General features: G+C 47.3%; 1 protein-coding gene and 1 long non-coding RNA gene across 2 annotated transcripts in view; one reads left to right on the top strand and one right to left on the bottom strand.

Moving 5' to 3' along the window:
* The window catches only part of LOC146835267 (peroxiredoxin-like), a 559,426-nt gene that overhangs the window by 58,222 nt on the left and 489,652 nt on the right, over positions 1–11,552 (top strand). The gene's annotated exons all lie outside the window — the stretch shown is intronic.
* The window catches only part of LOC146835269 (uncharacterized), a 92,184-nt gene continuing 83,601 nt past the window's right edge, over positions 2,970–11,552 (bottom strand). Inside the window, exon 4 of the long non-coding RNA XR_014960704.1 lies at positions 2,970–3,407. This is a non-coding gene — a long non-coding RNA (uncharacterized LOC146835269). The remainder of the gene's footprint in view (positions 3,408–11,552) is intronic.

Here is an 11,552-nt window from a genome sequence, read left to right as displayed (position 1 = left end):
TGTTACAGACACACACAAGACTCACAAATCACTAAAGACATAAAAACACACCGCAAAAGACACAGGGGACAGACAAAAGACACTTTGAAAGGCAAATCAGGACACCACAGACTCCAAACAACTCCACCAGCAAGCACACACCGAAAGCAAGTAAGGGAAAGTGAAAGTAACTGTGCACTTCCTGGTTTTGGAGGTTCTGGAATCATTGCATCATTTCCTGCTTCGATGCGACACGTTTTTACGTTTTGCGTCACGCTTCCGTTGATGCGTAGATTGTCACTTATTGCATTTAGGCTCAGGTATGCATGCGTGACGCTTATTTGTTTTGCGTGTTGCATCATGAATTAATAATTACGAAGCGTGACGTAAGTCACAGTACGTCGCGCATTATTGGGATGCTACTCGTTTGTATGCATTTGCGAGACTTTCCTGTAGAAGCGATACTTTACGTGTAAAAGCGTCACTTTTCATGTTGTAATTGCTGCAGGATGTAAAAATTATCCACGCTTTGCTACTTGCGACACTTTACATTGAGATGCAACACTCTTCTATTGTGTGAGTGACTCAATCATGACTTGCCACTGTATAGATGTGTATGTGTGAGGGCAGAACTACCAGGAACTGTAGCATCGTAGCAGCATTTGCATTTTGCACTCCTGAATGCGCAGGTGTGCCACGTATTCACAGACATATGTTGCATATCCATGCTTCACCCTGCACTGGTGCAACAACTTGAGGCATGCAGTGGGCCAGGACCCTTGGAGCCTGGTGCATGGATGCGTACGTCACCAGATATTATCTGTGTGCATGCATTATCCCCTTGAAATTAGTGTTGTGGACTGCAGCACAGATATGGAGCGGGATAAGGCACGGCGTACATACAAAGTGGTAAAAGTACAATCCCATTACGCCATATTTAGCGCACCGTTACATCACTTTTGTGATGCAGTGGCGGGGCGAAGACAGTGCCATGCTTTTGGCTATTTACAATGTGACACATCTAGTGAGATGTGTCACGTTGTTGAGCCCTGCGCAAGATGTTGGTGATCCTGGCAGGGGGGGGGGGGGTGGCCTTCCAGTGCAGGAACGCCTCAGACAAGTGGCTGAGTGACATGTACAATATTACACTCAGTCACTTTGACGTCCATGCAGCATCAAAAGCCTGCGCCTTCTTGAAGCATGTATAAGTATTAATGCAGCATGTTTGCGATAGGGACAAGATCATACTTGCTGGACCTACGTTTCATTTGCAACGCTACTCCAGCAATGCACCGCATTTGCACAGGGGGATGCGACACGCATCTGCACATCCATGCGCAACGGTGCACCACATTGTACATGCGGCACATCTGTGTTTGCGCACGGGTGGGCAGATGGCTCGATGCTTCTGGTGCATCCCTGTTGATTGACAGTGATGCACAGGTAGTCCGTAATCTTGCACGGAATGTCTCCTTTTTTGCAAATGATTACGCCACCTCCAGGGTGGTTTAGTATTCAGTTGCATCTCCATGCTTTCACTCATTTGGTCAATCTGGATATGTATCTTGTTCCATGTGTGTTGTGTGTCAACTACCACCGCAACGTACATGGCACTCATAATCTTCGCTAAGTGCTGTGTGTAAAGTGTTTGGGGCAGAATTACAAGCCCCTTGCGTCACTTTTGCACCGTCCTTGCATCACTTTTGTGACGCAGCGGCTGCGTAAAAGTTGCTGCCCATTAACAACGTGACGCATCTAGGGATATGCGTCACGTTGTGAAGCCCTGCGCCACATTACACCTGCGTCAGGTTTAATGTGTACAGGGTGGGCGTTCTGTCGCAGGAAGCCCCGTATAAGTGACCCAGTGAAATCTACAAGATTTCAATGAGTCACTTTTACATCCATGCTGCGTCAACACCCTGCGCCTGCTTGAAGCAGGCGTTAGTATTGATGCAGCATGTTAGGCATATGGCGGCCCTGGGCATTGCTGGAGTTGCGTCGTGCTTGCGACACGACTCCAGCAATACGTGATTTTTCCGTCAACAGCTGCGTCAGAATTTCTGACGCATCTGTCAATCCTTGCGCCATGGTTCGCCGTGCATCCATGGTGAGGCAAGGATTTGGCAAGTAGGTGCAGGGAAAGTGACGCATCTCTACAGATGCGTCACTTTCTTGTAAATCTGCCCCTATGTATTTGGAAGGAGATGTGAAGTCACACAGGGTGGGTTTCCCGCTCCCTGTACATGTGGATGGTCCCCATGCACCACCAGTCCGTCAGACAAAGTGATGTTCTGGTGGCACAGGGGGCTTGTCATTGTAACCCATGTTGTTGTTCGAGGGATGTTTCACATATGGTACATGTGTGTCACCTGTGTCGACATGTTGCCTTATTTCATGTTGACTTGTGTGGCTTCTTCTCACCAACGTTTCCTTCTGTAAGATGATATGTGTGTATATTCGGAGTGAATAAGGATTGATCTGTGAGTGGTACTTCCAACTTGCACAGCAGCTGACTGACATTACATCACACATTGTTGCCAGTGCCTGCATGTCATTGCTTGAGCTGTGACTCTGCTCAGACATGTATGTATTTTTCTTATCTACGGCGGAAATGCTGCATCACTTTTCACAAGTCCATATGTGAGACATCAGCATCCCAAGGAGCTTTTGCACAAGTTTTTCCATGCGTGATATTTGTGGCCACTTTCAGCAGCTATGCTTGTCAGGACCACCACACACACATAGCTTACTTAGGGTGCAAGTGTGCATGATTCACTGCATGCCATCTATTCATGCAAAAGAAGGTTGCACACGACTATGAAACATGTTTTTGATAGGATGTTGCTTTCCTGTGCTATGGCAGTGCCACAGCTTGTCACAACCAAGGTCCTTCCACTGCCATGCAGCAGCAGTTTGATGTACATCTGCACATGTATATATCTATGAATTGAACTTGAACGTTAATGGACACATACTTGAGGATGCAACTTGAAATTGTGTAATGTTCTTTATTGTACATTTTACTGACTTCAATTTTCTACATCATGAGAAAAATTGAGTCACTATGTGTGATCGACGTCGTATCCCTGCTGCTGTGTGGTGGATGTCTTGCACTTGGTGTTGCACATGTTCATCATCATCCACCTGTCCAGGCTGCTGGTCCTCCTCCTCCCAGGGCACATTAGTTTTGACACATATGTTGTGGAGTATCGCACATGTAAGTATTATTTTGCAAACAGTTTCTGGTGAATATAGTAGCCTTCCACCTGATACGTCAAGGCAACGGAACCTTGACTTCAGGATTCCGAAGCTGCGTTCAATAATGTTCCTTGTCCGGCAATGGGCATGGTTGTATGCCTTCTGTTGGTCAGTGCTTGGATTTCCAAATGGTGTCATAACCCAACTCTGGACTCCATATCCTTGATCAGCTGTAATTGGGAGGTAATAGATACGTGTTACTTTAGGCTGACATCAGTATACATGGCATGTGTCCTATGTCTACCTGCGCAAACTTAGAAACTACTCAAGTCCATGTTTATGGTGTTCCTGTGTGTGGTGGGTAGACGGTGTGTGGCCTTGACTGCTCTGATGTGTGCACGCTACGCGGGGGGATGGGCAGTTGCTTTTTGCAACTCATATCATGTAGCAGACAATTGTACAGGGCTCATGCAGAACATGGGTGATTGTTTGCCGGACACTGTGAAACAGGGGCAGAGGGCCCTGCCCTTCAAGGACTCTGGCAAATTGTGCTGTGCCTTCATATTCCAACAGGCATCCTCCCAGGGGTACTCAAAACAGCATGCCGTGGTTGGATGGGGGGCTTGACAGGGCCAAACCTTGATGTCCCATATGCACGTGACATCGCAGTATCCATGTGTGAGGTATTAGTTCACTGTGGGACCAGGGGCGACTGTCTGTTTGGCAGACAAAGGGTATGACTGATATTGTGGATTGGTCTGAGGATGGCGTGCTCCTTCCCTTTGCTGACCTACCTGAGCAATGTGGCCCCTGAACAGGTCAGTTTATCAGATGGTGCACCAATACATGCTTACGGTGTGTAATTGCTATGTGCACGTGTATACACATTGTTGCACATTCTAATAGTATTACTTAGCTATTTACATGCATTTCGTACTGCACCTTTCAATGGTTAATTTGAGTTAGATGCCATGGGGCACATTCATGAGGTTTTGCCATAGGGAAGCGCAGCAGGCCTTCCTGCAGCGCTTCCCTACGGCAATTTAAAAGGGCAGGGATGCGCCGTATCTATAACATGAGGCGAATTCCTGTCCTTTTTCCCTGCGCAGGCGCACAATGGGCTGCCTGCGCCAACGCAGGCACCTCTGCACCATGGTGCTAGGGTGGCTGCGTTGTGGGGATGAATATTGTTGTACAGGAAGGGTAACCTTTCTGTTCAACAATAATCACATGAGGTTTTTTCACTTTCTATCTGTGCTGCAGAAGGCAGCACACATAGAAAAAGCACAAACGAGGAGAAATAACGAAATTTCTCCCCGTGTTGTTTTTTTTTTAAACAAATTATTGATCTGTTTTTGCATATACAGGACCATTGAAGTACAGTATGCATGAAACACAATACTTTTACATATGAACTAACGATATAGCATATATATCCGAGGCAACCTTACACGTCGTGCCACATAGTTGGCAATTCCTACCAAATAAAACATACGAGAGCTTGATAGTACCTCAGTCAAGCACATTACTTTGTATCCAACCATGCCCCTGCGCTACGTTCACAATATTCAAGATTCGATATCTATGGGGGCTCTGCCTCCCAAACAACCCTCCAACTCCCTACCCACCCCAACCCTCCCAATTAACCCAACACTTGCCACGATTTTCAGTCTGAGGGTCACAGATCCTTGACCTCGGGAGGGGAATGGGAGTGGGCGGACCCAGACTTCAAGTGCGGAGTGGGGGACGGATAGAGGCCGAATACATCGGCCAGAGTGGGGACTGTGATGGTTCCGGACAGGCATAACAGAGGGGGGGAAGGCTTGTATCATCACCCACCAGGATATGGCCTCAGTCAGACAGGAGATTACAACCCTCAGCCCCACTGGACTGGCTCCAGCTACTACCAGACTCAACCGTTGGCATACACCCTGTTTCACGCTGGAGTCCTCCGTGGACTGTGCCCCGCAGCCTCATCACATTCCTCCACCTCACCCTTAAATAGCTCAGTCAGATGTGCCCATTCTAGAGATATGGGACACTTTCGCAGCCCTCGACTCTCTTCACGGTGCAACGCTTCTCACTCCACCACTGACCCCCTCAATACCTCCTCCCCCCACACCTCCACCCGCGGCAGGGCTCAAGACTTCCACCGCTGGGTTTTCAGGCGCTTTGCCAGCATTAATGGCAGATTGGCAAAGCGACGCAACTGTTTTGCCTTCAGGGGGAGCGGCAGCAGTGACAATGGGCAAGCTTCTGCTGTGTCCCAGGAGGGGCGTTCAGTAATTATATTTAATACGTGCATTATCCTATCCCAGTATCAAGATATTTCTCCCCGTTGCGCCTCCCTTCTGCCTCCCCTGGGGAGGCGTAGGCTTTTGGCGCTGCCTCAGATTTCCGATTTCTCGAATATCAGAGGCAGTGTCAAAAGGGCATGGATGTTGCTGGTAACGTCCCCAGCAACACCCATTGGACGCCCCTTTTACGCGGAACACTGCATTGAAGGGACTGATATTTATGATGCAACATTAAGCCGCAAAAAAGTGGCTCAGTGCTGCCTGATTAATATCACGCTGGCTTCTGCGCCACGGAACGTCACAAAAAGTTGCGTTCCGATGGTGCTAGGGGCCTCATTAATGAGGCCCCATGTGTGCATATGTTGTCAGTGTGACTTGGTGATCAACAAAGTTTGATGTGTGATATTTCCATGCATTCCTATCAGGTGTCCCTTGGCCCTTTACGTTATGCTGCTATTTGGGTCTGCAGGTTTGTCCAATATGTAGTGTGGTTATAGTGTATATGTGGCAATGCATTTCCACAATGATGCTTTGCATCATTTGGACCTACGGGCATGTCATGTGGATGTAATGTGGCATTGTAGAAGCAGCTGTTGCATAATATATTTTGATATACATTTATTGGTGCTTACCTACAAGTAGTCCGTTGCCATATTGCCCATTTTCAAAACGTTGATTGATTATGCTGTTTCGGAAAATGTAGGCGTCATGCACACTGCCAGGGTATTTCGCCAGGACATTGAGAAATTGTCCCCGATGGTCCACAATGGCCTGGACATTGATTGAGTGTGTGTGTTTTCGGTTGCGGTAAAGGTGTTCCGTAGCTGCAGGTGGTACGAGCTGTACATGCGTGCAGTCCATTGCTCCAAGCACATGCGGGAATCCAGCAATAGCATAAAATCCTTCTTTGATGTCCATCTGCAGCTGCTGTGTGTTGGGAAAATGTATATACTGTGGGGAGAGCTGGAGAATGGCATCCAGGACCGTAGGGAGGAAGCCGGAGTAAGATGACTGCGACACTCTAGCCACTTGTGCAGCTGTTGTTTGGAACGATCCAGAGGCCAACATGTGCAATACCGCCAGTAGCTTTGTCAGGGGTGGGATGTTGTTACCCCTTTCAGTTGGTGCCTGTAGCTGTGGTGAGATCTGCCGCAACAGATTTAGTATGGACGCTTTCCTGATCCGATACAGTTTGATAACTTGTTCGTCCCGGAGTCCAATGAGGGTGGTCCTTGGACGGAAGATGTGCTCCTTTCTCCTGCGCTGCCTTTGTGGTAATGGTGGAGGCTGCGGTAGTGGGATTGGTGGTGGTGGTCTTTGTGCAACTCCCAGCTGGAGGATTAGCAGGTCCATTTTGCTTGATATGCTTCCAAATTGCTATGTGGCACTTTAAATCAAGTTCTGGTGAACTTGCGTCGTTATTTGCGCGTGGGTTTATGGGGCGCAGGTTTTCTGACGCATTCACGCATTTGCGTGACGCATTACGTAGATGCGTCGACGCAGGGAAATGACATAAATATGCCTGCGTCAGTAATACGTTGCTTTTTGGTTGGGAACGCCTACCTTGCATATATTAAAAGTGACGCGACGCAGCCGTTTCTGACTCAAATTAATTCCGTCGCATCTTGGATTACGTGACGCATATCCGTAGATGCGTCACAATATAAATTTTGCGTAAAAAAAAAAACCGCCGCAGCGTCACATAAGTGACGCAACGGCGGTGTTAAAGTGGCGCAAGCCCAACATAAATCTGCCCCTAAGTGCGCATGACCTAACGGAGTATAAAAGAGAAGACTGTGAACTTTAACGATGAGTTCGGCCTTTCAAGTTATTAAAAATTACACACATAATAGGGCAACTTTAAAATGTAATCCATTGCCTCCGTTTTATCAAAAAAGTGTACACATAACCTTTAGTTACTCGTGTTAGTGTCATGTAAATTATTGTAATTACCCCGTATGGCTGACAATTTTTTTATTGAATTTCAGTGGCTTCTGGGTATTCAGATTACTCGATGCGTACTGTTTGTAGCCAGACAGCCTGCCAGTGCCCTCTAGTAACAAGCACCGGTAATGCATCGGTTTCCCCTACGGACCAATAATAAGCTGTTTAGGTCGAACCTAGAGCAGCGCGTTGAGGCATCTTGGGGCAGATTTACAAGCCCCTTGCGCCTGTTTTACGCCGCCATTGCGTCACTTTTGTGATGCAGCGGCGGCGCAAAACCAGCGCCATGCTGCGGGGTATTTACAACGTGACGCATCTGGGAGATGCGTCACGTTGTAAAGGCCTACGCCAGAAGCAGGCGTTCTGGCGCAGGGGGGGCCTTCCGGCGCAGGGACGCCTCATAAAAGTGGCTGAGTGAAATCTACAAGATTTCACTCAGTCACTTTTAAGGCCATGCTGCATCAAAACCCTGGGGCAGATTTATGTTTCCTGGCGCATCCCTGCAAATCAGCAAGGATGCGCCAGGAAAGATGCGTCACGCAAGTTTACCCTTGCGCCACACATGATGCGCCGCATTTACAATGCGGCGCATCATGGCGCAAGGATAAACAGATGCGTGACGCATCCAATGGCGTAAGGTTGGCGCAGTGCTTCAGTTGCATCGCAAGCGCGACGCAACTCCAGCACTGTTCCAACCTACCCTATCCCTAATATGGTGCGTCAAGCCTTACGCCTGCTTCAAGCAGGCGCAGGGTTTTGGTGCATCAGCGTTGGGAAAGTGACTCAGTCAAATCTTATAGATTTGACTGAGTCACTTTTCAGGGGCGTTCCTGCGATGGAACGCCCCCCCCCCTCTGTCGACACGCCCACCTGAAACCTGACGCAGGTTTTACGTGGTGCAGGGCTTTACATCGTGACGCATCTCCATAGATGCGTCACGATGTAAATATGGCGCAACGTGACGCAGGGTTTACACCGCCGCTGCATCACAAAAGTGACGCAACGGCAGCGTAAAAGTGCCGCATCTCCAATATAGATCTGCCCCCCTGCGCCTGCTTGAAGCAGGCGTAAGGATTGACGCACCATGTTAGGGATAGGGCACCCCCGAGCCTTGCTGGAGCTGCGTCGCGCTTGCGACGCAACTCCAGCAATGCTCCGCCTTTCCGACAGGGGATGCGTCACGCATCTGCCCATCCGAGTGCCACGGTGCGCCGCATTATAAATGCGGTACAAAAGGGGGTGGTGATGGACGGAGCATCAGAACCAATCAAACACTCACACCCAGTCAACAGATCTGGGTTTGACCCCCTTTTGTACCGCATTATAAATGCGGCGCATCAGTGGTGGCGCACGGGTGGGCAGAAGCGTCGCAACTCTTCTGGCGCATCTCTGCTGAGTAGCAGAGATGCGCCAGACGTCATAAATCTGCCCCCTTGTATCCAGGATATGGAGATTCAGCACGCCCATCGCTTTTGATCGGCTTCTTCGTGTGTTTTTCAAAAATTCTTTTATTTTCAATGGCTTACAGCTGTCCCACCTTCTGCTGGTTTAGTGACGCTTTGGCGACTGGCCCTGTTTCACGCTTTGGTATTATTATTTTAATGCAGATTTATATAGCGCAAACTCGACCCGAAGGTATTGGAGCGCTTTACATGAGCACCGGTTAAGTTACATAAGGACACATTCAGGTAGGGGAGATTTGGGGGCATATTAACAAGGGCGTTATTTCCGCTTTTTTGGCTTTAAAGGCCAAAGATGCGGAAATAAAAATATCGCCCTATCAACAACAGGGTGCTAACATGCAAAATCGCATGTTAGCACCCTTTTTCACTACGCTTCCCTTTGCATTGCTAATAAGATGCAAAGTGGGCGTTCCATAGCAAAATAATAGGAGAAATGTCGCTAAGCGACATTTCTCCTATTATTAAGCTTCACGCTAATCCTGTTAGAGACAAAAAAAGCAGCGCTAACGGTTAACGCTGCTTTTTTACGTCTGCTAATTTACGTCTGCTAATTTTCAGACTTAGCCATGTAATCCTATGGGAGGTGGATTACATGGCTAAATCCACCATGGGCTATCAACAAGGATATCCCTATCCTCGTAGTTTTATCGCTGCATTACCAGCGATAACCTCCCAAAATGCTGCTATCGCTGGATTTTTTATCGCCTAGGCGGTTAGCGTTGTTAATAACACGATAACCAGGCGATATTATCCAGCGATAGTGGGTGTTAAAAAAATGAACGCTAAGCGCCCTTAGCGTTAATTTTCCCTGGTCCTTGTTAATATGCCCCTTGGTTTTTTGCCCAGAATCACAGGATGTGGAGCCGACCCCGAAGCTCGAACCTTGGTTTCCAGCACCAAAGTCGACAATCAAGCTGTCAGACCACATCCTCTCCCGATATGTGGCCCATCATGCATTAGTGCATGATGGGCCATATAGGTTAGTATCACGCGCTACTTTTTTCTTGCTGGGTGGCGCCCACTCCCTGCAGCCTCGCCATGATGCACGTCTGTCCGTGCCTCAAACAAACTCAACAACTGAGGCGACATCGGGGTGCACTCCTTGCAACAGTTACGGTTCTTCCTCCTGCTGCGGGCGCATGCATGCGTTGAAGATGAAGGGGAGTTTTATATGCCAGCGTATGTTCCTTTTTCTCTTACAATGTGAAAACTCTCTTAAGGCTCCAAATAGAATTAACTTTCCCCAGCAGTGTTTTTACTGTGCAAAAGTTAAGAACTAATGTTATTTTAAATGCTTAGGGGCATATTAACAACAGATTGCGATAATTATCGCATTGCGCGCTTAGCGCGTTTTCTCTTATCGCCGTCTATCACTGGTTTACATTGCCGTGTTAGCGGCGTATTAGCAACGCTTTGCTGACAGGCGATGCCAAAACCAGCAATAGACGGCATTAATGTTGGAATTCCAGCGATAATCATGCGGCGATAATGAACAGCTTTTGATGACAGTCATGTGTGGACTTAACCATCCAATCCACCTCCCATTCACAGGATGGTTAAGTCAGGTTTGAAATAGGTTTTAGATTCCAGCGATAACCGCGACTAGTGTGGCTTTTTCGATCGCTTCGCGGTTCCGGGGCCGTGTTGCTAATACGGCGAATTTGTGATAGCGACTTTCTGAATGCAGGTAATGTAGGGAACACCTACTCTGCATATAATTAGCGATATTTATCGCTGCGTTTGATGCAGTGGGAATTTCACAGTAATCTCTCAATGCAAAACCTCATCTACCTCTATTTTACAGCTGAAAAGGTGTTAGGCCCTTGACACCACGTATTACCTTCAGGAGACTTCACATAAACATGAAAAATCAAAAATACAAATAATATTTAGGCCAATAAAGTGAGTTGGGGGCATATCAACAACAACCGGCGATAATTATCTCTATGCGCACTTAGCGCTAGGATAATTATCGCCGGCTAGCGTGAATTTTTATCGCTGTGATAGCGTGCTATTAGCAACGCTTATCTCAATAGCGATAAAAATTCTCACGCTAACAGGCTAACGTGAGATTATCGCTGGAAACCCAGCGATAATCTCACGTTACCTTGTTGATAGGGACAGGCAAACTTAGCCATGATATCCTCCTTCCATAGGATATCATGGCTAAGTCAGAAAAATACCAGACGTAAAAAAGCAGCGTTAACCGCGGTTAGCGCTGCTTTTTTTGTCTCTAACAGGGTTAGCGACATTCTTGATGATAGGAGAAATGTCGCTTGGCGACATTTCTCCTATTATTTTACTCTGGAACGCTCCCTTTGCATCTCATTAGAGATGCAAGGGGAAGCGTAGAGTAAAAGGGTGCTAACATGCAAATTTGCATGTTAGCACCCTGTTGTTGATAGGGCGCTAGTTTTATCTCTGCTTTTTTGGCTTTTAAAGCCAATAAAGCAGAGATAAAGCCCTTGTTGAGTATTTTAAAGGGTTTTATATTCTAGTCAAAAGGTAAGTTTCTCTGACCCTTTATTCATTAGTCAAATATCAATCAGGTTACAGAATTTGGAAAACAGGAAAAATAGCATTAACACAGAACATATTACAGTCTACATATAAAGAACCACACGTAGAAAAGAAAATGTGGTGCAAAATGTTAGTCAAAATTCTTAAAGAG

Source organism: Triturus cristatus, chromosome 4_2, assembly GCF_964204655.1.
Source record: "Triturus cristatus chromosome 4_2, aTriCri1.1, whole genome shotgun sequence".
NCBI classification, from domain to species: Eukaryota; Metazoa; Chordata; class Amphibia; order Caudata; family Salamandridae; genus Triturus; species Triturus cristatus.
This window is presented reverse-complemented; position numbering and strand designations above follow the sequence as displayed.